We start from the raw sequence: 26,942 nt of genomic DNA on the forward strand, positions 1-26,942 counted from the left end.
GTTTATATACTTAATATTGTAGCATAGCTTCCCCGGGAATATTATATAAGTTATGCAAACAAATAGCTAGTTCAACCCTAACATTCCTCAGCACCAACTCAAAACCCTCTAGCGACAAATTTTCAAAAAAAGCGACTAGCGACAAATCTAGCGACTATTTCTGGTGTTATTGGAGACTTTTGGAGACTCTGACGTGAAAGCACGTATCGTTCTTACTCTTCTCAACGAGCAGCGGGTGCTGCCGTGGGTCCCACCCCCGTCCCAAAAACACTTACAGGAGGCCCAGTCCCTCCCGGGTCCAGTCAGAGCAGGAGATGTTCACATCTCCGCGTCCAGACTGCAAATGAATCGCGCAAGCGGGAATCCGCCGCTGGCTGATCCCGCCCTGGCTAACCTGAATTAGGGCCAGACTAGTTATCATAATTTTCTCACTTTTCCATTGACAGTTTTTTTTTCTATTGTCTGTTTTTAGACCATTTAGATTGTAAATGTAGACCGTATACAATTTTTTATTTTTTAAATGTTATGGTTAAAAACGTTTTACTGTGACTTGTTGTAGGCTCCTAAGTGGACCATAAGGTTAAAAACCTAACCAAATTAAGAAAACTAAACAAAAAAACGATTAATAAAAATAAAATAAAATACTAAGTAACTCGGCCAGTGTCTCTTTTGGGTCCCAAGCCCGGATAAAGGAGGACGGTTGGAATTGTGACATTAAAAAAAAACAATAATCGCCAGAAGAAAGTTCATTTGTAGTTCTAAACATATTTAGGGTGTTTTTTTTACTCACTTTTTCCTCTCCCCCACGACGTTATTCCTCTCTCCTACAGCATCCATCACAATTACAAGCAATTGGCCAATTATGCAAATTGGGTGATGACTTCATTTAGCGACTTTTACGACAGCCAATAGCCACTTTCCTTACTGAGGAGCTGGCAACACTGATTACAACACAAGCGAGGAGGAGCGTTTCAACCGAGGAGATGGTGAATAACGTTTTACCCGAAAAGGGAAATGCACAAGACTTCCTTTCTCTTTCTATTGGCTTTCAAGCTATTTACCACGAGCTGCGACCTTTGACAAGTCATGAGAGTACGGTGAATGCGCACGTTTTTGTGGACTTGTTTAAGCTCGGGATAAAAAAAAAAGAGGAACAACCTTTCTATGCAAAATTTTAAAAAATTTGACGAAATGTGAGTTTTTGAAAGGACTATTTTTTTTTTGTATTGGAGTTTTGATCAAAGTTTTTATTTTCAAACTATATCGGAATCAAAACAAATGCAATGGGGGATTACGAGGTGTTGAGCGCGCTGGTGATCTTCTTCTTTTCCCGTCACCTTCTAGCCAGTACCACGGGGAGAAAGGTATCTCCATACCCGAACACGGCTTCTGCCAGCCCATCTCCATACCTCTCTGTACGGACATCGCCTATAACCAGACCATCATGCCGAACCTCCTCGGTCCACACCAATCAGGAGGATGCCGGGGCTGGGTGTGCACCAGTTCTACCCGCTCGTCAAGGCCCAGTGTTCCATGGACCTAAAGTTCTTCCTGTGTTCCATGTACGAGCCGATCTGTACGGCCTCTCGAACAGGCCTTCCCTACGAGCCGATCTGTACGGCCTCTCGAACAGGCCTTCCCTACGAGCCGGTCTGTACGGTCCTCGAACAGGACTTCCTGCCGTGCAGGTCCCTGTGTGAGCGGGCAAGACACGGCTGTATGGCCCTGATGAATAAGTTTGGCTTCCAGTTGCCCGGAGAGGCTCCACTGTGAGAACTTCCCCGTCCGCGGAGCAGGGGAGAGATATGTGTGGGTCAAAACACCTTGGACACTGGTAACCAACACACTACATCCCCAATACCTTATGCCCCCTGAGTTCACGACTCTACCCACCAATATGGGCCGACCGAACCAGCACCAGGAGTTCTCCTGCCCGCTACAACTGCAGGTGCCCAACTATCTGAACTACTACTTTATGGGGGTAAAGGACTGCGGCGCGCCTTGCGAGCTCACCAAGCCCGACGGGTTGATGTATTTTCGGGAAGAGGAGGTGAAGTTTTGGCCGGGCTCTGGGTCGGGCTCTGGTCCATTCTGTGCTGTGTGAGCACCCTGTTCACGGTGCTGACCTATCTAGTGGACATGAGACGGTCCTGATACCCAGAGAGGCCAATCGTCTTCCTCTCTGGCTGTTACTTCATGGTGGCCACTGCCTACACCGCTGGGTTCACCTTAGAGGATAAAGTGGTGTGTATCGATCAATTCAAGGATGCTGGTTATAAGACTGTAGGTCAGGTCCCGTGTGGCTCAGTTGGTAGAGCATGGTGTTTGCAACGCCAGGGTTGTGGGTTCAATTCCCACGGGGGACCAGTACTGCATGAAATGTATGCACTCACTACTGTAAGTTGCTCTGGATAAGAGCGTCTGCTAAATGACGTAAATGTAAGCTCAGGGAACTAAGAAGGAGGGCTGTACAAACTCTTTATGATTGTGTATTTCTTCAGCATGGCCAGTTTTACATTTTTGTCATTTAGCAGACGCTCTTATCCAGAGCGACTTACAGTAGTGAATGCATACATTTCATTTCATGCATTTTTTTTTTTTTTGTACTGGCCATCCGTGGGAATCGAACCCACAACCCTGGCGTTGCAAACACCATGCTCTACCAACTGAGCCACAGGGAAGACGTTCTGTATGGTGGGTGATTCTGTCCTTCACATGGTTCCTCTCTGCCGGTATGAAGTGGGGGCATAAAGCCATAGAGGCCAACTCTCCGTATTTCCAGATCGCTGCCTGGGCTGTACCTGCTGTTAAAACTATTACCATCCTGGTCATGGGACAGGTGGAAGGAGACCTACTCACAGGGGTGTGCTATGTCGGCATCAACAGTGTGGATTCCTTGCATGGTTTTGTTCTGGCACCTCTTTTTGTCTACCTGTTCATAGGGACGTCGTTCCTTCTCGTAGGGATTTGTGTCTCTTTTCCGGATCGGAACTATCATGAAACACGACGGAACCAAGACTGAGAAGCTGGAGAAGCTTATAGTTCGGATCGGAGTGTTCTCTACACCGTTCCTGCTGCTATCGCCATAGCCTGTTACCTCTACGAGCAGGCGTTCCCGTGAGCAGTGGGAGAAAACTTGGCACATGCAGACGTGTAAGCGGTTCGCGGAGATTGACAGTTTTTTTTTGTGTTTCTTCCATTTGAGAATAATCGCACCAACTGTTGTCACCTTCTCACCAAGCTGCTTGGCGATGGTTTTGTAGCCCATTCTAGCCTTGTGTAGATCTACAATCTTGTCCCTGACATCCTTGGACAGCTCTTTGGTCTTGGCCATGGTGGAGAGTTTGGAATCTGATTGATTGATTGCTTCTGTGGACAGGTTTCTTTTATACAGGTAACAAGCTGAGATTAGGAGCACTCCCTTTAAGAGTGTGCTCCTAATCTCAGCTCGTTACCTGTATAAAAGACACCTGGGAGACAGAAATCTTTCTGATTGCGAGGGGGTCAAATACTTATTTCCCACATTAAAATGCAAATCATTTTATAACATTTTTGACATGCGTTTTTCTGGATTTTTTTGTTGTTGTTATTCTGTATCTCACTGTTCAAATAAACCTACCATTAAAATTATAGACTGATCATTTCTTTATCAGTGGGCAAACGTACAAAATCAGCAGGGGATCAAATACTTTTTCCCCCTCACTGTAAATAAGCTTATTTTTTATTTGTATTATTATACGTTTGTAAAAATGTCTAGAAACCAGTTTTTGCTTTGTCATTATGGGGTATTGTGATGTCATTATGGGGTATTGTGATGTCATTATGGGGTATTGTGATGTCATTATGGGGTATTGTGTGTGTATATTGCTGAGGATTTGGATTTATGTAAATCCATTTTAGAAAAAGGCTGTAACGTAAAAGTCAAGGGTTCTGAATACTTTCCGAAGGCGCTGTAAGCAATTTGAAACGATTAATACTTTTACTTTTGATATTTAAGTATATAAGTTTAAACCAAATACTTTTAGTCTTTTTCTCAGGTTGTATTTTACTGGGTGACTTTCAACTTGAGTCATTTTCTATTAAGGGATCTTTACTTTTACTCAAGTATGACGATTGGGTCGTTTTTCCACCACTGGTTAGAAGCAAACCTTACTGCCCACATGGGCATAGGAAACGTACATTTATGTAGATACATCTGGGGTGTGCTTGACCTTTCACCCGGGGTATACTTGACCTTTCATCCGGGGTGTGCTTGATCTTTCATCTGGGGTGTGTTTGACCTTTCATCTGGGGTGTGTTTGACCTTTCATCTGGGGTGTGCTTGACCTTTCATCTGGGGTGTGTTTGACCTTTCATTTGGGGTGTGTTTGACCTTTCATCTGGGGTGTGTTTGACCTTTCATCCGGTGTGTGCTTGACCTTTCATCTGGGGTGTGCTTGACCTTTCATCTGGGGTGTGCTTGACCTTTCATCTGGGGTGTGTTTGACCTTTCATCTGGGGTGTGCTTGACCTTTCATCTGGGGTGTGTTTGACCTTTCATCCGGGGTGTGCTTGACCTTTCATCTGGGGTGTGTTTGACCTTTCATCTGGGGTGTGTTTGACCTTTCCAATGTCGTCTTATTTTCTCTGACTGCTCCATTTGGTTTTAATCAACATTGATTTCTCACCTCGATCAATATCTGTCTTCTGATACTTCTCACCTCGATCAATATCTGTCTTCTGAAACTTTGGCGCCACCTATCGGTAGTTTGGCGCATGGCCGTGAGATCTGGCGCCACCTATCGGTAGTTTGGCGCATGGCCGTGAGATCTGGCGCCACCTATCGGTAGTTTGGCGCATGGCCGTGAGATCTGGCGCCACCTATCGGTAGTTTGGCGCATGGCTGTGAGATCTGACCTTGGTAATAAATGGGCCAATAGCTAATAGCCAAGAAAGTAATTATAAAAACAGATTTAACCTGACAGGTCACGTATAAAATAAAAGGTTTGTTATGGTCACAATTATGTTATTCTCCAGTCCCCTTTTGTCAGCTACTGAGACCAAAAAAAATTCATGTGATTTGCACTCCAGAAACACTTTAAAATAAGGGCTGAGTTTCGTGTAGGCTTACCGTGGCGTGACATTTTGATAACCGTGTAAATCTCTCTTGGACAAGGTGACATTTATCAATATATTCACCTGTATTCACCCCCCCACCCCCCCCCCCCCCCCCCCCCCCAAAAAAAATGAAATGCTAATAATTAGCTGCTAAGAACTACAAATACCATAATGCTCTGGACTAGACTGACGAATCGAGGCAAAGGTAAGAATCTCTGGATCAACTATCTAATGTTAGCTACATTTTCTAATGAATAAATTGACTACATTTCTTTAAATTGACAATTATGTGAACTGTTTTGTGCAAGTTTTAAAATTGACACAATACCTGTTAGCAAAGGTGTCAGCTAGAGAGGACGTGCAGGAGCATGCTGGGATTTGTAGTTTTGCATGATGTCTACTTTGATTTTTTTTTTTTTTAAATGCATTTTGAAATCAGAGTAAATAGAGATAAATATATTGATTAAAGTCACCTTGTCCAGAGGGATTTAGATGGTTAGCAAGACGTCACGTCACGGTAAGCCTACACGAAACTCAGCCCTCATTTTAAAGTGTTTCTAAAATGTCTGGTGGAAAAACAATTGGAACCATTTCCCTGTTTGACTGCTAGGTTTTATGGGTATTATGACCTCCACTGTGGGGCTCTATAGATGAGTCTTTTGACCTTTAACCCAAAGACTCCATATTTTGTATGTTCCCCCCCCCCCCCCCCCCCCCCCCCCTACGTAATCTGGCAGGTTGCTTGGTAACACATTTGCTTATAGTTCAACAAACCTTAAAGTAAAAAGTTGAAGTATGAAACCGTTTTTACTCCAGTGTGGGGAAAGAAGTGCGTAGGATAGATTAGTTTCCAAACCAATAGATGGGCATCACATGCTCCCTCCTGTTCCTACACTTCTAAGGGTTAACAGACTCTTTGGGTGCCTCCCAAATGGCACCCTATTCCCTATGGCCCCTTGGTCAAAAGACATGCACAATATAGAGAATAGGATGTAGTTTGGGAAGCAAGCCTTAAAGGGATGGGCATGTGCTTTACTAAACCCTGTTCCTATTGTTAGTCCACAGTGACATCAGCCTAGAAATGTTCTATTGATATAATCCAGACTGGTCCAGTCTGGTCAGACTTACATCTATTGATATAATCCAGTCTGGTCAGACTTACCTCTATTGATATAATCCAGTCTGGTCAGACTTACCATTCTACTGATATAATCCAGTCTAGACAGATTTACCTCTATTGATATAATCCAGTCTGGTCAGACTTACCATTCTATTGATATAATCCAGTCTGGTCCAGTCTGGTCAGACTTACCATTCTACTGATATAATCCAGTCTAGTCAGACTTACCTTTATTGATATAATCCAGTCTGGTCAGACTTACCATTCTATTGATATAATCCAGTCTGGTCAGACTTACCATTCTATTGATATTATCCAGTCTGGTCAGACTTACCAGTCTATTGATATAATCCAGTCTGGTCAGACTTACCATTCTACTGATATAATCCAGTCTGGTCAGATTTACCATTCTACTGATATAATCCAGTCTGGTCAGACTTACCATTCTACTGATATAATCCAGTCTGGTCAGACTTGCCATTCTACTGATATAATCCAGTCTAGACAGATTTACCTCTATTGATATAATCCAGTCTGGTCAGACTTACCATTCTATTGATATAATCCAGTCTGGTCCAGTCTGGTCAGACTTACCATTCTATTGATATAATCCAGTCTGGTCCAGTCTGGTCAGACTTACCATTCTACTGATATAATCCAGTCTAGTCAGACTTACCTTTATTGATATAATCCAGTCTGGTCAGACTTACCATTCTATTGATATAATCCAGTCTGGTCAGACTTACCATTCTATTGATATTATCCAGTCTGGTCAGACTTACCATTCTACTGATATAATCCAGTCTGGTCAGATTTACCATTCTACTGATATAATCCAGTCTGGTCAGATTTACCATTCTACTGATATAATCCAGTCTGGTCAGACTTGCCATTCTACTGATATAATCCAGTCTAGTCAGACTTACCATTCTACTGATATAATCCAGTCTGGTCAGACTTACCTCTATTGATATTATCCAGTCTGGTCAGACTTACCATTATATTGATATAATCCAATCTGGTCAGATTTACCATTCTATTGATATAATCCAGTCTGGTCAGACTTACCATTATATTGATATAATCCAGTCTGGTCAGATTTACCATTCTACTGATATAATCCAGTCTGGTCAGATTTACCATTCTATTGATATAATCCAGTCTGGTCAGACGTACCATTCTACTGACATTATCCAGTCTGGCCAGACTTACCATTCTACTGATATAATCCAGTCTGGTCCAGTCTGGTCAGACTTGCCATTCTACTGATATAATCCAGTCTGGTCAGACTTGCCATTCTACTGATATTATCCAGTCTGGTCAGACTTACCATTCTACTGATATAATCCAGTCTGGTCCAGTCTGGTCAGACTTGCCATTCTACTGATATAATCCAGTCTGGTCAGACTTACCTCTATTGCTTATAAGATTTGTTATTATTGTAGCAATGTATTATTTCATCATCAGAACTTCCACACCATCCTCTGTAGCGCCATGCGATAGAGCCCTCACTAGCTTTAAGCACCAGCTGTCAGAGCAGCTCCCAGATCACTGCACCTGTACATAGCCCATCTGTAATTTAGCCCAAACAACTACCTCTTCCCCTACTGTAGTTATTTATTTATTTTGCTCCTTTGCACCCCATTATTTCTATTTCTACTTTGCACTTTCTTCCACTACATATCTACCATTCCAGTGTTTTACTTGCTATATTGTATTTACTTTGCCACCATGGACTTTTTTGCCTTTACCTCCCTTATCTCACCTCATTTGCTCACATTGTATATAGACTTATATTTCTACTGTATTATTGACTGTATGTTTGTTTTATTCCATGTGTAACTCTGTGTTGTTATATGTTGTCGAACTGCTTTGCTTTATCTTGGCCAGGTCGCAGTTGAAAATGAGAACTTGTTCTCAACTAGCCTACCTGGTTAAATAAAGGTGAAATACATTTTTTTTTAAAGAGGGCAGTGCAGTTGCCATACCAGGCGGTGAAGCAGCCAGTCAAGATGCTCTCAATGGTGCAGCTGTAGAACTGTTTTTAGGATTTGAAGTCCCGTGCCAAAATCTTTCATCCTCCTGAGGGAGAAGAGGCGCTATCGTGCTTTCTTCATGACTGTGAACGTGTGTGTGGACCATTTTATAATCCTTAGTGATCTGAACACCGAGGAACTCGAAGCTCTCGACCCGCCGTCGTGTTGTCAGCAAACTCGGATCATGGTGTTGGAGTCATGCTCGGGCCGTAGTCGCGGGTTAACAGGGACTAAATACACATCACTGTGGGGCCCCCGTGTTGAGGGTCAGCGATATCTGCCTGTCGTGAAACTAGATCCAACAAAATGGCCTCCTTTTCTCCATAGAGCACTTCTTATGACTAGAGCTCCAAGTAGTGAACTATCTAGGGAATAGGGTGCCATTTCAGATGCACCTCCAACACTCATTCTGACTCTACACACACACTCATACTGACTCTACACACACACTCATTCTGACTCTACACACACACACTCATTCTGACTCTACACACACACTCATTCTGACTCTACACACACACTCATACTGACTCTACCAAGTAGTGAACTATCTAGGGAATAGGGTGCACCCTCTAACACTCATACTAACTCTACCAAGTAGTGAACTATCTAGGGAATAGGGTGCACCCCTAACACTCATACTGACTCTACCAAGTAGTGAACTATCTAGGGAATAGGGTGCACCCTCTAACACTCATACTGACTCTACCAAGTAGTGAACTATCTAGGGAATAGGGTGCCATTTCAGATGCAACCCCCAACACTTTGTCTGGGTCTGTCCTTTGTCGTGTTCCTTGTTTGAGGATGGGTGAAGGTGGGTTTAGGGCTGTTGGACAGACAGGAAGTGAAGGGGGTAATATCTGAGTTGCAACCACGGCAACAGAAACGCAGTGGCTGAGCTCTGCCTGTACGGAGAGAAACTCTAGAGAACATAGCAACACTTAGCAACAGCAGCTCGGGCAAACACAAGCATTAAGCTAAGGACAGACAGACACAGAGAGGCTATTCGCTTTTTAACGATTCACACTCACCAGTTAACAAATTCACTCAGTTCTTTTTTTTAATGTACAAAAAGCTCCTGTAAAAGAGACTTTTCCTTTAAGTTTTTATGCTTTGAGAAATGTGTAATTAAGTGTTATTTTTTTTTAGTAAAATTACATACTTTTTTTTGTTTGTTTTATAGAGACAGGGAATGGAACTCCTGAGGATCTTTCTTCTACGAAAGAGCAGGATTTTGTTTCTGAGAGGACTGTATCTGGAGCAGGACTTGTCTTAGAGGACAGTATCTGGAGCAGGACTTGTCTGAGAGGACCCTATCTGGAGCAGGACTTGTCTGAGAGGACAGTATCTGGAGCAGGACTTGTCTGAGAGGACTGTATCTGGAGCAGGATTTGTCTTAGAGGACAGTATCTGGAGCAGGACTTGTCTGAGAGGACAGTATCTGGAGCAGGATTTGTCTGAGAGGACAGTATCTGGAGCAGGACTTGTCTGAGAGGACAGTATCTGGAGCAGGATTTGTCAGAGAGGACCGTATTTGGAGCAGGACTTGTCTGAGAGGACCATATCTGGAGCAGGACTTGTCTGAGAGGACTGTATCTGGAGCAGGATTTGTCTGAGAGGACCGTATTTGGAGCAGGACTTGTCTGAGAGGACAGTATCTGGAGCAGGACTTGTCTGAGAGGACTGTATCTGGAGCAGGATTTGTCTTAGAGGACAGTATCTGGAGCAGGATTTGTCTGAGAGGACCATAACTGGAGCAGGACTTGTCTGAGAGGACAGTATCTGGAGCAGCATTTGTCTGAGAAAACAGTATCTAACTGTTATTCCTTTGTGTTTTAAGAAGCAGCAGGATTTTAGTCATGAAGGATATTGCTCTCTCGCTACTGAGTCGAGGCTGTGGTCATGTTGTCCAGTCACAGCTGGGCAGTAAAGATGGACGCCTGGAAGTCTACTTCGAACCTAAGGTAAAATTTCAGGTCCTTTTACACTTGATTCAGTCAGAAAGCAAGTTATAGCACGTTATAAAGCGTTATATCTGCATGCTTTAATTAAAGTGTTACCCTTTAAAGTGTTTTGATGAATTTACTGAAGACTCAAATAACAATGAAATGAGGAAATGTGGGTAGTTATGATAAAATATTGACAATACAAATGTTTTATTTCCACATAGGACTACTATCGTTGGAAGTCTCAGCCCGCCCTGCTCCGCTTATCTAAGAGTGGCCGTCTGCTGTGCGGCGTGGAACCAGCGCTTCCTAAAACCTACAGCACAAGACAGGGACCCCTCTTCCTATACTACCAGGAAATGGCCATGACGTCATCGTTTCTGTCATCATGCCCCTCAGGGTCAGAGGACATCAGGAAGAGGCTGGCCTCCCAACATTCCAGACAGGAAGTGGAGCTCCAACTGAACACTCTGCGGGACCTGACGGGAGCCATACTGGCTTATGGGAAAAAACAGGTAGAGCTCAGCCAATAGGAAGAGTTTGGGGCAACAAGCAGGTAGAGATCAGCCAATAGGAGACGTGTGGGGCCAACCAGAAACGTTCTGTGCTGGCTTGGATCATTTCGTTTCACATTGTTCTTCATCAATTCAAACTGAATCATTTTTGTTTTGGAAACTCACACATAAAGAGGTTCTCATCTCTCTACTCATTTCCACTGAGCTCTTCTCATAAGGAACTAGACAGAGTTCTACCATAGTCTGTCTGCCTCTCTCTCTCTCTCGCTCTCTCTCTCTCTCTCTCTCTCTCTCCCTCTCTCTCTCTCTCTCTCTCTCTCTCTCTCTCTCTCTCTCTCTCTCTGTCTCTCTCTCTGCCTCTCTCTCTCTCTCTGTCTCTCTCTCTCTCTCTGTCTCTCTCTCTCTCTCTCTCTCTCTCTCTGTGTCTCTCTGTCTCCCTCCCTCCCTCCCTCCCTCCCTCCCTGTAGTGTCTTACATAAGGAATAGAGTGCCATTAGGGATGTCTATAGACGGATGCCTTATCTACCGAGCCCAGGTGCTGCCTGCATTGCTGGGAAAAGGAGAGAGCTCACTCTGTGATCTGGTCTGTGAGGAGATGAATTATGTCTGTGTCCAAATGGCACCCTTATTCCCTACATAGTGCAGAGAGCTCTGGTCAAAGGTAGTGCACTATGAAGGGATTACAGGGTCCTTCTTGGGATATATTATATGCCTTCCACACAGAGCTCAACTCAAGGTGTTTCCAATTTCCCAGCATTCCATGTCAATCAAACTGAACCCTAAAACACAGTCAGACCTCTGAGTGTGAGCTGCATAGCTTAATGAAGTTGTCCAGTGGTAGGAGTCCATAATCCTCCCTGTTATTAGTGGTAGGAGTCCATAATCCTCCCTGTTATTAGTGGTAGGAGTCCATAATCCTCCCTGTTATTAGATGGTGGGACAGGGTTAGAGATATCTGTGTGTATGTAGCTGATGGTCGGACAGGGTTAGAGATATCTGTGTGTATATAGCTGATGGTCGTAGTGGGACAGGGTTAGAGATATCTGTGTGTTTATAGCTGATGGTCGGACAGGGTTAGAGATATCTGTGTGTATATAGCTGATGGTCGTAGTGGGACAGGGTTAGAGATATCTGTGTGTTTATAGCTGATGGTCGTAGTGGGACAGGGTTAGAGATATCTGTGTGTTTATAGCTGATGGTCGTAGTGGGACAGGGTTAGAGATATCTGTGTGTTTATAGCAGATGGTCGGACAGGGTTAGAGATATCTGTGTGTATATAGCTGCTGGTCGTAGTGGGACAGGGTTAGAGATATCTGTGTGTTTATAGCTGATGGTCGTAGTCAGACAGGGTTAGAGATATCTGTGTGTATATAGCTGATGGCCGGACAGGGTTAGAGATATCTGTGTGTTTATAGCTGATGGTCGTAGTGGGACAGGGTTAGAGATATCTGTGTGTATATAGCTGATGGTCGGACAGGGTTAGAGATATCTGTGTGTATATAGCTGATGGTCGGACAGGGTTAGAGATATCTGTGTGTTTATAGCTGATGGTCGTAGTGGGACAGGGTTAGAGATATCTGTGTGTTTATAGCTGATGGTCGGACAGGGTTAGAGATATCTGTGTGTTTATAGCTGATGGTCGTAGTGGGACAGGGTTAGAGATATCTGTGTGTTTATAGCTGATGGTCGGACAGGGTTAGAGATATCTGTGTGTTTATAGCTGATAGTCGTAGTGGGACAGGGTTAGAGATATCTGTGTGTATATAGCTGATGGTCGGACAGGGTTAGAGATATCTGTGTGTATATAGCTGATGGTCGTAGTGGGACAGGGTTAGAGATATCTGTGTGTTTATAGCTGATAGTCGTAGTGGGACAGGGTTAGAGATATCTGTGTGTTTATAGCTGATGGTCGTAGTCAGACAGGGTTAGAGATATCTGTGTGTATATAGCTGACGGTCGGACAGGGTTAGAGATATCTGTGTGTATATAGCTGATGGTCGTAGTGGGACAGGGTTAGAGATATCTGTGTGTATATAGCTGATGGTCGGACAGGGTTAGAGATATCTGTGTGTTTATAGCTGATGGTCGTAGTGGGACAGGGTTAGAGATATCTGTGTGTTTATAGCTGATGGTCGGACAGGGTTAGAGATATCTGTGTGTTTATAGCTGATGGTCGTAGTGGGACAGGGTTAGAGATATCTGTGTGTTTATAGCTGATGGTCGTAGTCAGACAGGGTTAGAGATATCTGTGTGTATATAGCTGACGGTCGGACAGGGTTAGAGATATCTGTGTGTATATAGCTGATGGTCGTAGTGGGACAGGGTTAGAGATATCTGTGTGTATATAGCTGATGGTCGGACAGGGTTAGAGATATCTGTGTGTTTATAGCTGATGGTCGTAGTGGGACAGGGTTAGAGATATCTGTGTGTATATAGCTGATGGTCGGACAGGGTTAGAGATATCTGTGTGTATATAGCTGATGGTCGTAGTGGGACAGGGTTAGAGATATCTGTGTGTTTATAGCTGATAGTCGTAGTGGGACAGGGTTAGAGATATCTGTGTGTATATAGCTGATGGTCGTAGTGGGACAGGGTTAGAGATATCTGTGTGTATATAGCTGACGGTCGGACAGGGTTAGAGATATCTGTGTGTATATAGCTGATGGTCGTAGTGGGACAGGGTTAGAGATATCTGTGTGTATATAGCTGACGGTCGGACAGGGTTAGAGATATCTGTGTGTATATAGCTGATGGTCGTAGTGGGACAGGGTTAGAGATATCTGTGTGTATATAGCTGATGGTTGGACAGGGTTAGAGATATCTGTGTGTATATAGCTGATGGTCGGACAGGGTTAGAGATATCTGTGTGTATATAGCTGATGGTCGGACAGGGTTAGAGATATCTGTGTGTATATAGCTGATGGTCGTAGTGGGACAGGGTTAGAGATATCTGTGTGTATATAGCTGATGGTTGGACAGGGTTAGAGATATCTGTGTGTATATAGCTGATGGTCGGAGTGGGACAGGGTTAGAGATATCTGTGTGTATATAGCTGATGGTCGGACAGGGTTAGAGATATCTGTGTGTATATAGCTGATGGTCGGACAGGGTTAGAGATATCTGTGTGTTTATAGCTGATAGTCGTAGTGGGACAGGGTTAGAGATATCTGTGTGTATATAGCTGATGGTCGGACAGGGTTAGAGATATCTGTGTGTATATAGCTGATGGTCGTAGTGGGACAGGGTTAGAGATATCTGTGTGTATATAGCTGATGGTCGGACAGGGTTAGAGATATCTGTGTGTTTATAGCTGATAGTCGTAGTGGGACAGGGTTAGAGATATCTGTGTGTATATAGCTGATGGTCGGACAGGGTTAGAGATATCTGTGTGTATATAGCTGATGGTCGGAGTGGGACAGGGTTAGAGATATCTGTGTGTATATAGCTGATGGTCGGAGTGGGACAGGGTTAGAGATATCTGTGTGTATATAGCTGATGGTCGGAGTGGGACAGGGTTAGAGATATCTGTGTGTATATAGCTGATGCTTGTAGTGGGTTAGAGATATCTGTGTGTATATAGCTGATGCTTGTAGTGGGTTAGAGATATCTGTGTGTATATAGCTGATGGTTGTAGTGGGTTAGAGATATCTGTGTGTATATAGCTGATGGTCGGACAGGGTTAGAGATATCTGTGTGTTTATAGCTGATAGTCGGACAGGGTTAGAGATATCTGTGTGTATATAGCTGATGGTCGGAGTGGGACAGGGTTAGAGATATCTGTGTGTATATAGCTGATGGTTGTAGTGGGTTAGAGATATCTGTGTGTTTATAGCCGATGGTTGTAGTGGGTTAGAGATATCTGTGTGTATATAGCTGATGGTTGTAGTGGGTTAGAGATATCTGTGTGTATATAGCTGATGGTCGTAGTGGGACAGGGTTAAAGATATCTGTGTGTTTATAGCTGATGGTTGTAGTGGGTTAGAGATATCTGTGTGTATATAGCTGATGGTCGTAGTGGGACAGGGTTAGAGATATCTGTGTGTATATAGCTGATGGTTGTAGTGGGTTAGAGATATCTGTGTGTACATAGCTGATGGTTGTAGTGGGTTAGAGATATCTGTGTGTACAGTATAGCTGATGTGGAATGGCTAGCTCGAGACTGACAGACCTGAAAGGAGAAGAGACCCACCTGAAAGAACTGATGAGATTATACATGCTGAGGATGGTACTCAAATCTTTAGGTTTATATCTGCACCATGAGGGTTAAATCAGACAATTAGGTGTGTTTTTGTAGAGCTAATCTTTTGGTGGAAGGTACTAGTCCGCACACAGACCCCTCCCCGCGCTCAACGTCATAGAGATATGTAGATTTTCTTTTGTAGGCCTATTTCGCCGGGGAAACTGTGAAGCTTATTGCCTTTTTCTGTTTAAGAATATTTTATTATATATTGTGAGACACTTGTTGTGTCATGCAAAGCTGTTCTTTATATGGCCTAACGCATAAATGTGTTCATATGGGCAAGAATATTATATAGGTTTTATAGCAGAACAAATTGAATCTTATAAAAGAAAGGACATTTACATTTTTAACAATAATGAACATTGTGATTTTTTTAAAGACACCTAACGGCTGTGTTTGGAAGAAGAGGACCAAGGTGCAGCGTGGAGTTTGTTCATCTTTTATTTTGGATGAAAAAAGGCACTTCACAAAGAAAAAACCAAACGACAGCCAAACAGTCCTGTCAGGTATCCTCACAAAACAGAAATTAACTACCCACAAAACCCAAAGGAAAAACATGCTGCCTAAGTATGACTCCCAATCAGCGACAACGATTTACAGATGTCCCTGATTGAGAGCCACACCAGGCCAAAACAAAGAAATACAAAAACATAGAAAAAAGGACATAGAATGCCCACCCAAATCACACCCTGACCCAACCTAAATAGAGACATAGAAAAGGCTCTCTCGGGTCAGGGCGTGACAGACACAAAGTAACAACAGCCTATGATTACAGGTTGGCTATACTGGTCTAGTTATATCTTGGCGCATGAAGGCGCTAGACGGGAACGACAGACCGCAAATCAGTCCTTCTGGAAGTGTCAACCCGAATACGACGGCTTCCGGGAATGTCGAGGTCGCATATCCCTGACTGGATTCGGATCCGAAAGGTGATGAATGGTCTGAAGGAGAGAAACCAGGAGACCCAGGGGGGAGAAAAAAACTACCAATTTTCATACATAGGATATTTTTTTTTTTTAAGTACCGCATCAAGAAGCGTCTGTATCTTTTCAGTCGAATTTTGCTCCGGCATAGAATGTTCGGTATTGTTTCCCTGACAACAATAAACGTTGCTCGTTGATGTGTTGTTGTTTTTTTTAGTCTTTATTTATTTTTATTTTTTATTGTAGGGTAGATAGATGTGTTTTCTTTCTACTAAATGTATTCGTAAAGTCATTGTATTTAATGAACTTCAAAGTACTTTTCTTAGGAGGGATTTGTTTGCGCCGCAGCCTGCAGCTAGAATTTAATTTGATTGACAGTTCTAGTTGCCTAGTGATGGATTTTTAGCCCTGCTTCTTGTTAAGCGGAATTCCTTTACTGACAAGTTAAATAACAATTCAGTGGCACTTAGAAACTACACTACATTATATATACAAATGTATGTGGACACCCCTTCAAATTAGTGGATTAGTGGATCTATTTTAGCCATAACCGTTTCCTGACAGGTGTATAAAATTGAGCACACAGCCATGCAATCTCCATAGACAAACATTGGCAGTAGAATGGGCCTTACTGATCAAAGAGCTCAGTGACTTTCAACATGTCACCATCATAGGATGCCATCTTTCCAACAAGTCAGTTCCTTACATTTCTGCCCTACTAGAGCTGCCCCCCTTTCAACTGTAAGGGCTGTTAATGTGAAGTGAAAATGTTTCCGAGCGACAACGGTTCAGCCGCAAGTGGTAGGCTACACAAGCTTACAGAACGGGACTGCCGAGAGCTGCCCTTCCAAAAAAAAAATTGCCGTTTTGAAACTGCAGTAAAAGCGTAGTAACTACAGTCGACTGGTATTTTGGACGCAGTAATTGCAGAATAACTGCAGCGTAATGCAGTTATGCTGCACTGTAACTGCAATCGTTTTTCGTAAGAGTGAAGCACATAGCACGTTAATATCGTCTGTCCTCGGTTGCATCACTCACTACCGAGTTCCAAACTGCTTCTGGAAGCAACGTCAGCACAAGAACTGTTCATCATGAGCTTCATGAAATGGGTTTCCATGGCCGAGCAGCATCACACAAGCCTAAGATCACCATGCGCAATGCCAAGCGTCAGCTGGAGTGGTGTAAAACTCGCTGCAATTGGACTCTGGAGCAGTGGAAACGCGTTCTCTGGAGTGATGAATCACGCTTCACCATCTGGCAGTGCGACGGAACGAATCTGGGTTTGGCGGATGCCAGGAGAACGCTACCTGCCCCAATGCATAGTGTCAACTGTAAAGTTTGGTGGAGGAGGAATACTGGTCTGGGGTTGTTTTTCATGGTTCGGGCCCCTTAGTTCCAGTGAAGGAAAATCTTAACGCTACAGCATACAATGACATTCTAGACGATTCTGTGCTTCCAACTTTGTGGCAACAGGTTGGGGGAAGGACCTTTCCTGTTTCAGCATGACAATGCCCCCGTGCACAAAGCGAGGTCCATACAGAAATTGTTTGTTGAGATCAGTGTGGAAGAACTTGACTGGCCTGCACAGAGCCCTGACCTCAACCCCATCAAACACCTTTGGGATGAATTGGAACGCCGACTGTGATCCAGGGCCTAACCGCCCAACATCAGTGCCCGACCTCACTAATGCTCTTGTGGCTGAATGGAAGCAAGTCCCCGCAGCAATGTTCCAACATCTAGTGGAAAGCCTTCCCAGAAGAGTGGAGGCTGTTATAGCAGCAATGTTCCAACATCTAGTGGAAAGTCTTCCCAGAAGAGTGGAGGCTGTTATAGCAGCAATGTTCCAACATCTAGTGGAAAGCCTTCCCAGAAGAGAGGAGGCTGTTATAGCAGCAATGATCCAACATCTAGTGGAAAGTCTTCCCAGAAGAGTGGAGGCTGTTATAGCAGCAATGTTCCAACATCTAGTGGAAAGCCTTCCCAGAAGAGTGGAGGCTGTTATAGCAGCAATGTTCCAACATCTAGTGGAAAGTCTTCCCAGAAGAGTGGAGGCTGTTATAGCAGCAATGTTCCAACATCTAGTGGAAAGCCTTCCCAGAAGAGAGGAGGCTGTTATAGCAGCAATGTTCCAACATCTAGTGGAAAGCCTTCCCAGAAGAGTGGAGGCTGTTATAGCAGCAATGTTCCAACATCTAGTGGAAAGCCTTCCCAGAAGAGAGGAGGCTGTTATAGCAGCAAAGGGGGGGACCAACTCCATATTAATGACTTCCCAGAAGAGAGGAGGCTGTTATAGCAGCAATGTTGCAACATCTAGTGGAAAGCCTTCCCAGAAGAGAGGAGGCTGTTATAACAGCAAAGGGGGGGACCAACTCCATATTAATGACTTCCCAGAAGAGTGGAGGCTGTTATAGCACCTGTGAAGGGACTCCTGTGTGTACCTGTGTGTAGACTCCTGTGTGTACCTGTGGAGGGAGTCCTGTGTGTACCTGTGGAAGGACTCCTGTGTGTACCTGTGGAGTGACTCCTGTTCATACCTGTGGAGGGACACCTGTGTGTACCTGTGGAGGGACTCCTGTGTGTACCTGTGGAGGGACACCTGTGTGTACCTGTGGAAGGACACCTGTGTGTACCTGTGGAGGGACTCCTGTGTGTACCTGTGGAGTGACACCTGTGTGTACCTGTGGAGGGACACCTGTGTGTACCTGTGGAGGGACTCCTGTGTGTACCTGTGTGTAGACTCCTGTCAGTGAATGGCTTTATCTCCTAACTCTGGGTAGATTAAAAAAACACAAAAAATAAACTCATATGATATAAACAAGATAGTTATCATTCAAAACATCAATTTGTTTTGTGTCATCAGTGAAAGGATGGTACGTTGGGATGAACCATATAAACAAGCTATAGTTTTACTATGGTAGGACACGCCCATTCAGGAACAAGCTATAGTTTAACTATGGTAGGACACGCCCATTCAGGAACAAGCTATAGTTTAACTATGGTAGGACACGCCCATTCAGGAACAAGCTAAATTTTAACTATGGCAGGACACGCCCATTCAGGAACAAGCTATAGTTTAACTATGGCAGGACACGCCCATTCAGGAACAAGCTATATTTTAACTATGGCAGGACACGCCCATTCAGGAACAAGCTATATTTTAACTATTGCAGGACACGCCCGTTCAGGAACAAGCTGTATTTTAACTATGGCAGGACACGCCCATTCAGGAACAAGCTATATTTTAACTATGGCAGGACACGCCCATTCAGGAACAAGCTATATTTTAACTATGGCAGGACACGCCCATTCAGGAACAAGCTATATTTTAACTATTGCAGAACACGCCCGTTCAGGAACAAGCTGTATTTTAACTATGGCAGGACACGCCCATTCAGGAACAAGCTAAATTTTAACTATGGCAGGACACGCCCATTCAGGAACAAGCTATATTTTAACTATGGTAGGACACGCCCATTCAGGAACAAGCTATATTTTAACTATGGCAGGACACGCCCATTCAGGAACAAGCTATATTTTAACTGTGGCAGGACACGCCCATTCAGGAACAAGCTATAGTTTAACTATGGTAGGACACGCCCATTCAGGAACAACCTATATTTTAACTATGGTAGGACACGCCCATTCAGGAACAAGCTATAGTTTAACTGTGGCAGGACACGCCCATTCAGGAACAAGCTAAATTTTAACTATGGCAGGACACGCCCATTCAGAAACAAGCTATATTTTAACTATGGCTGGACACGCCCATTCAGGAACAAACTATATTTTAACTATTGCAGGACACGCCCATTCAGGGACAAGCTATATTTTAACTATGGCAGGACACGCCCATTCAGGAACAAGCTATATTTTAACTATGGTAGGACACGCCCATTCAGGAACAAGCTATATTTTAACTATGGCAGGACACGCCCATTCAGGAACAAGCTATAGTTTAACTATGGCAGGACACGCCCATTCAGGAACAAGCTATATTTTAACTATGGTAGGACACGCCCATTCAGGAACAAGCTATATTTTAACTATGGTAGGACACGCCCATTCAGGAACAAGCTATATTTTAACTATGGCAGGACACGCCCATTCAGGAACAAGCTATAGTTTAACTATGGTAGGACACGCCCATTCAGGAACAAGCTATATTTTAACTATGGTAGGACACTCCCATATATAACAGCTTTCTGTCTATAGTTCATTTTTACCTCTAGACAGGCTAAACATATTGCTAAAGCTATTTTCCTACACTGGGAAATATCTAAGGTGTTGTAGTATTTGTTATGATGCATCTATTATAATTCTCATTAATAATGGTGTTGGTCTCTCTTCCTTCAGCTCCGTGAGGAAGGAGAAGGCAATGTCCTCCCTATCCCCTCCAGTCATGAGACTTACTATCCTCCCATCAAGCCCTTCTACCCCAGACACCCCACCAAGGGTTGGACTCCCTTCAGGTCTACCTGGAACCGCCAGGTAGCCCCCACCCACCAGGAGCAGCTTACAGGTAACACGCAGGACAAGCCAAAGGTCAAAGGTAACAGGCGTAACAAGGGGGAAACATGAAACGTGGCAGTTGGGGAGAAAGTCTGAAAATAGACGGGCTTTGCATGTCTATGATTATTTCCCTGAAAAAATAGAGACTTTTCCTGTCCTTCGTTTGCCTCTGTTTAACCAGATGATCCGGAGCTGTGTAGGGGCCATGTCGAGAGCCCACGCCCCACTCCAGCTACAGGTGGCTTTTGCATCCCCAGGTCTGGCCAGGCAGTCTCCCACAATCCCTACAGGCAACCTCAAGTTCCTTTACCACCTATAGAAGAGGTGAACTGCTACACAAGAGATGTACCTCATCCAGCATCAGGTAAACTCTGCATGCTGACCAACACACTGTCCCAATTATCTCTCCTTCGTCCAAAAGTGTGTACTTGGTCACTTCCCTTCACTGATTTGAAAGGGATTGAGGTGAATGAAGGGAACAAGCATGGTGGAAACTTCCACTAGCCCGTGCCTCCACTAATTCAATGCTTTATGGTGGGAACTCCCACTAGGTTAGGGTTAAGGTTAGTAATGAAGGACAGGGACCACAGTGGGAAGGTTAAGGTTAGTACTGAAGGACAGGGACCACAGTGGGAAGGTTAGTAATGAAGGACAGGGACCACAGTGGGAAGGTTAAGGTTAGTAATGAAGGACAGGGACCACAGTGGGAAGGTTAAGGTTAGTACTGAAGGACAGGGACCACAGTGGGAAGGTTAAGGTTAGTACTGAAGGACAGGGACAACAGTGGGAAGGTTAAGGTTAGTACTGAAGGACAGGGACAACAATGGGAAGGTTAGTACTGAAGGACAGGGACAACAGTAGGAAGGTTAGTACTGAAGGACAGGGACCACAGTGGGAAGGTTAGTACTGAAGGACAGGGACAACAGTGGGAAGGTTAAGGTTAGTACTGAAGGACAGGGACAACAGTGGGAAGGTTAGTACTGAAGGACAGGGACAACAGTAGGAAGGTTAGTACTGAAGGACAGGGACAACAGTAGGAAGGTTAGTACTGAAGGACAGGGACAACAGTGGGAGCTTTGGTAAGACACACTTCAGAGAAAGAGGAACGAGATATTATTGGGACGCACCTGTGAGTTAACGGGAGGTATTTTAGAGACAGGAAGTGCTGCTAGGTTTTAGAAGACACTTCCTGTGATGTATTAGTGTGAGGTAGAGACGGCGTGATGCCATGGTATGACCATGTAAAGCTTGTACACTGTGTAATGAACAGGGTGAGATTTGGGAAGAAACCAGTATAACCCATTGTAACGTGAGAGGATTCATCAAATCCACCTCCTTTATAAAACGACTTTCTACCTCTGAACAAATGTTATTTACCGCACCTGTAGTGCAAACGTGTTCTTCAGGAAGCATGAAAATCAAGTTACCCCCTTCCTCCTCTTCCAATCTGTAACATTATGGAGCCTTTATATGTAACTAGGCAACCTTTATGTAACCTTTATGTAACTAGGCAACCTTTATGTAACCTTTACGTAACTAGGCAACCTTTATGTAACTAGGCAACCTTTACGTAACTAGGCAACCTTTACGTAACTAGGCAACCTTTACGTAACTAGGCAACCTTTATGTAACTCCAAACAGTTTCTTATTATAATAATATACACCATTTAACCGGACGCTTTTATCCAAAGAGATTTAGAGTTATTTGTGAATACGTTTTACATATGGGTGACTGCGGGAATCGAACCCACAACCCTGGTCGTGCTCCATGCTCCTGACCTTCTTCTGGAGCCGTTGTTGTTTAAACCCACAGGTTCATACATTCATTATTGTCATGCAATATGTCATCAATCAAGAACAACAGGTCGACATTTAAATGATCTAGTTTGTTTGTTTGTTTGTTTGTTTGTTTGTTTGTTTGTTTGTTTCTAAAAGGTTTGGAGGAGCAGGAGGCTAGGCTACTGAGGGGAGTGAAGTTTGAGGTCACGGATGAGACACCCAGGGTTCAGATGAGTCCCATCCCAGAGACAGAGCCTCTTTGGCGGGTAGAGAGTACAAGACACCTCCCTGGAGATCCACCTCACGGACAGGTGATGACAGAAACGAATAGCCTTTTCTGTCAAAATACCATTTTGTCAAAAGTGTTTGGTTTCACTACAAGTAAGCCTTGTCCTAGCCAGGACGGCCCATAGGGCAGGAGTCCATCTCCTGTTTCTGTAGCGTGAGGCAGCCAGAACGGCCCGGCCCATAGGGCAGGAGTTCATCTCCTGTTTTTGTAGCGTGAGGCAGCCAGAACGGCCCATAGGGCAGGAGTCCATCTCCTGTTTCTGTAGCGTGAGGCAGCCAGAACGGCCCGGCCCATAGGGCAGGAGTCTATCTCCTGTTTCTGTAGCGAGAGGCAGCCAGAACGGCCCATAGGGCAGGAGTCCATCTCCTGTTTCTGTAGCGTGAGGCAGCCAGAACGGCCCATAGGGCAGGAGTCCATCTCCTGTTTCTGTAGTGAGAGGCAGCCAGAACGGCCCATAGGGCAGGAGTCTATCTCCTGTTTCTGTAGCGAGAGGCAGCCAGAACGGCCCATAGGGCAGGAGTCCAACTCCTGTTTTTGTAGCGTGAGGCAGCCAGAACGGCCCATAGGGCAGGAGTCTATCTCCTGTTTTTGTAGAGTGAGGCAGCCAGAACGGCCCATAGGGCAGGAGTCTACCTCCTGTTTCTGTAGCGTGAGGCAGCCAGAACGGCCCATAGGGCAGGAGTCTACCTCCTGTTTCTGTAGCGTGAGGCAGCCAGAACGGCCCATAGGGCAGGAGTCTATCTCCTGTTTCTGTAGCGAGAGGCAGCCAGAACGGCCCATAGGGCAGGAGTCTACCTCCTGTTTCTGTAGCGTGAGGCAGCCAGAACGGCCCGGCCCATAGGGCAGGAGTCCATCTCCTGTTTCTGTAGCGTGAGGCAGCCAGATCGGCCCGGCCCATAGGGCAGGAGTCCATCTCCTGTTTCTGTAGCGTGAGGCAGCCAGAACGGCCCGGCCCATAGGGCAGGAGTCCATCTCCTGTTTCTGTAGCGTGAGGCAGCCAGAACGGCCCATAGGGCAGGAGTCCATCTCCTGTTTCTGTAGCGTGAGGCAGCCAGAACGGCCCATAGGGCAGGAGTCCACCCCCTGTTTCTGTAGCGTGAGGCAGCCAGAACGGCCCATAGGGCAGGAGTCCATCTCCTGTTTCTGTAGCGAGAGGCAGCCAGAACGGCCCATAGGGCAGGAGTCCATCTCCTGTTTCTGTAGCGTGAGGCAGCCAGAACGGCCCATAGGGCAGGAGTCCACCTCCTGTTTCTGTAGCGTGAGGCAGCCAGAACGGCCCGGCCCATAGGGCAGGAGTCCACCTCCTGTTTCTGTAGCGTGAGGCAGCCAGAACGGCCCATAGGGCAGGAGTCCATCTCCTGTTTCTGTAGCGTGAGGCAGCCAGAACGGCCCGGCCCATAGGGCAGGAGTCCATCTCCTGTTTCTGTAGCGTGAGGCAGCCAGAACGGCCCGGCCCATAGGGCAGGAGTCCATCTCCTGTTTCTGTAGCGAGAGGCAGCCAGAACGGCCCATAGGGCAGGAGTCCATATCCTGTTTCTGTAGCGTGAGGCAGCCAGAACGGCCCGGCCCATAGGGCAGGAGTCCATCTCGTGTTTCTGTAGCGTGAGGCAGCCAGAAGGGCCCATAGGGCAGGAGTCTACCTCCTGTTTCTGTAGCGTGAGGCAGCCAGAACGGCCCATAGGGCAGGAGTCTATCTCCTGTTTCTGTAGCGTGAGTCAGCCAGAACGGCCCATAGGGCAGGAGTCTATCTCCTGTTTCTGTAGCGTGAGGCAGCCAGAACGGCCCGGCCCATAGGGCAGGAGTCTATCTCCTGTTTCTGTATCGTGAGGCAGCCAGAACGGCCCATAGGGCAGGAGTCCATCTCCTGTTTCTGTAGCGGCCAGAACGGCCCATAGGGCAGGAGTCTATCTCCTGTTTCTGTAGCGAGAGGCAGCCAGAACGGCCCATAGGGCAGGAGTCTATCTCCTGTTTCTGTAGCGTGAGGCAGCCAGAACGGCCCGGCCCATAGGGCAGGAGTCCATCTCCTGTTTCTGTAGCGTGAGGCAGCCAGAACGGCCCATAGGGCAGGAGTCCATCTCCTGTTTCTGTAGCGAGAGGCAGCCAGAACGGCCCGGCCCATAGGGCAGGAGTCTACCTCCTGTTTATGTAGCGTGAGGCAGCCAGAGCGGCCCGGCCCATAGGGCAGGAGTCCATCTCCTGTTTCTGTAGCGTGAGGCAGCCAGAACGGCCCATTGGGCAGGAGTCTACCTCCTGTTTCTGTAGCGTGAGGCAGCCAGAACGGCCCATTGGGCAGGAGTCTACCTCCTGTTTCTGTAGCGTGAGGCAGCCAGAACGGCCCGGCCCATAGGGCAGGAGTCTATCTCCTGTTTCTGTAGCGTGAGGCAGCCAGAACGGCCCGGCCCATAGGGCAGGAGTCCATCTCCTGTTTCTGTAGCGTGAGGCAGCCAGAACGGCCCATAGGGCAGGAGTCCACCTCCTGTTTCTGTAGCGTGAGGCAGCCAGAACGGCCCATAGGGCAGGAGTCCATCTCCTGTTTCTGTAGCGTGAGGCAGCCAGAACGGCCCGGCCCATAGGGCAGGAGTCCATCTCCTGTTTCTGTAGCGTGAGGCAGCCAGAACGGCCCGGCCCATAGGGCAGGAGTCCATCTCCTGTTTCTGTAGCGTGAGGCAGCCAGAACGGCCCATAGGGCAGGAGTCCATCTCCTGTTTCTGTAGCGTGAGGCAGCCAGAACGGCCCATAGGGCAGGAGTCCATCTCCTGTTTCTGTAGCGTGAGGCAGCCAGAACGGCCCATAGGGCAGGAGTCCATCTCCTGTTTCTGTAGCGAGAGGCAGCCAGAACGGCCCGGCCCATAGGGCAGGAGTCTACCTCCTGTTTCTGTAGCGTGAGGCAGCCAGACTGGCCCATAGGGCAGGAGTCCATCTCCTGTTTCTGTAGCGTGAGGCAGCCAGAACGGCCCATAGGGCAGGAGTCCATCTCCTGTTTCTGTAGCGTGAGGCAGCCAGAGCGGCCCGGCCCATAGGGCAGGAGTCCATCTCCTGTTTCTGTAGCGTGAGGCAGCCAGAACGGCCCATAGGGCAGGAGTCCATCTCCTGTTTCTGTAGCGTGAGGCAGCCAGAGCGGCCCGGCCCATAGGGCAGGAGTCCATCTCCTGTTTCTGTAGCGTGAGGCAGCCAGAACGGCCCGGCCCATAGGGCAGGAGTCTATCTCCTGTTTCTGTAGCGTGAGGCAGCCAGAACGGCCCATAGGGCAGGAGTCTACCTCCTGTTTCTGTAGCGTGAGGCAGCCAGAACGGCCCGGCCCATAGGGCAGGAGTCCATCTCCTGTTTCTGTAGCGTGAGGCAGCCCCAACGGCCCATAGGGCAGGAGTCCATCTCCTGTTTCTGTAGCGTGAGGCAGCCAGAACGGCCCATTGGGCAGGAGTCTTTCTCCTGTTTCTTTAGCGTGAGGCAGCCAGAACGGCCCATAGGGCAGGAGTCCATCTCCTGTTTCTGTAGCGAGAGGCAGCCAGAACGGCCCATAGGGCAGGAGTCCACCTCCTGTTTCTGTAGCGTGAGGCAGCCAGAACGGCCCATAGGGCAGGAGTCTACCTCCTGTTTCTGTAGCGTGAGGCAGCCAGAACGGCCCGGCCCATAGGGCAGGAGTCTATCTCCTGTTTCTGTAGCGTGAGGCAGCCAGAACGGCCCATAGGGCAGGAGTCTATCTCCTGTTTCTGTAGCGTGAGGCAGCCAGAACGGCCCGGCCCATAGGGCAGGAGTCTATCTCCTGTTTCTGTAGCGTGAGGCAGCCAGAACGGCCCATAGGGCAGGAGTCCATCTCCTGTTTCTGTAGCGTGAGGCAGCCAGAACGGCCCGGCCCATAGGGCAGGAGTCCATCTCCTGTTTCTGTAGCGAGAGGCAGCCAGAACAGCCCATAGGGCAGGAGTCTATCTCCTGTTTCTGTAGCGTGAGGCAGCCAGAACGGCCCGGCCCATAGGGCAGGAGTCCATCTCCTGTTTCTGTAGCGAGAGGCAGCCAGAACGGCCCATAGGGCAGGAGTCCATCTCCTGTTTCTGTAGCGTGAGGCAGCCTGACTGCCCTAGGGCTAGTAGCACCCGCCGTGCGGACTAGTCTCAACAATTGCAACATAACTGATAATCTTTATTGTATATTCCAGGCTGCACATCAGGAAGTTGGGAGGCCTGTGTTTATACACCCTGATGACAGGTACAGTATCTCTCCGACCTTCTAGAGCAGGTGAGGGGAGTTCCTTACTGAGACCTAGACAACCAGGTGAGGGGAGGTCCTTACTGAGACCTGGACAACCAGGTGACAGGTGAGGGGAGTTCCTTACTGAGACCTAGACAACCAGGTGAGGGGAGTTCCTTACTGAGACCTGGACAACCAGGTGAGGGGAGTTCCTTACTGAGACCTTGACAACCAGGTGAGGGGAGTTCCTTACTGAGACCTAGACAACCAGGTGAGGGGAGTTCCTTACTGAGACCTAGACAA

At 46.5% G+C, this 26,942-nt stretch overlaps 1 pseudogene; it reads left to right on the top strand.

Annotated features, from left to right (window-relative positions):
• Positions 1 to 1,086: 1,086 nt before the first annotated feature.
• Positions 1,087 to 20,705, top strand: LOC123730507 (frizzled-7-A-like; annotated as a pseudogene).
• The last annotated feature ends 6,237 nt before the right edge of the window (positions 20,706 to 26,942 follow it).

The sequence above is a fragment of the Salmo salar genome, chromosome 25, assembly GCF_965601325.2.
Source record: "Salmo salar chromosome 25, fSalSal1, whole genome shotgun sequence".
Taxonomy (NCBI): domain Eukaryota; kingdom Metazoa; phylum Chordata; class Actinopteri; order Salmoniformes; family Salmonidae; genus Salmo; species Salmo salar.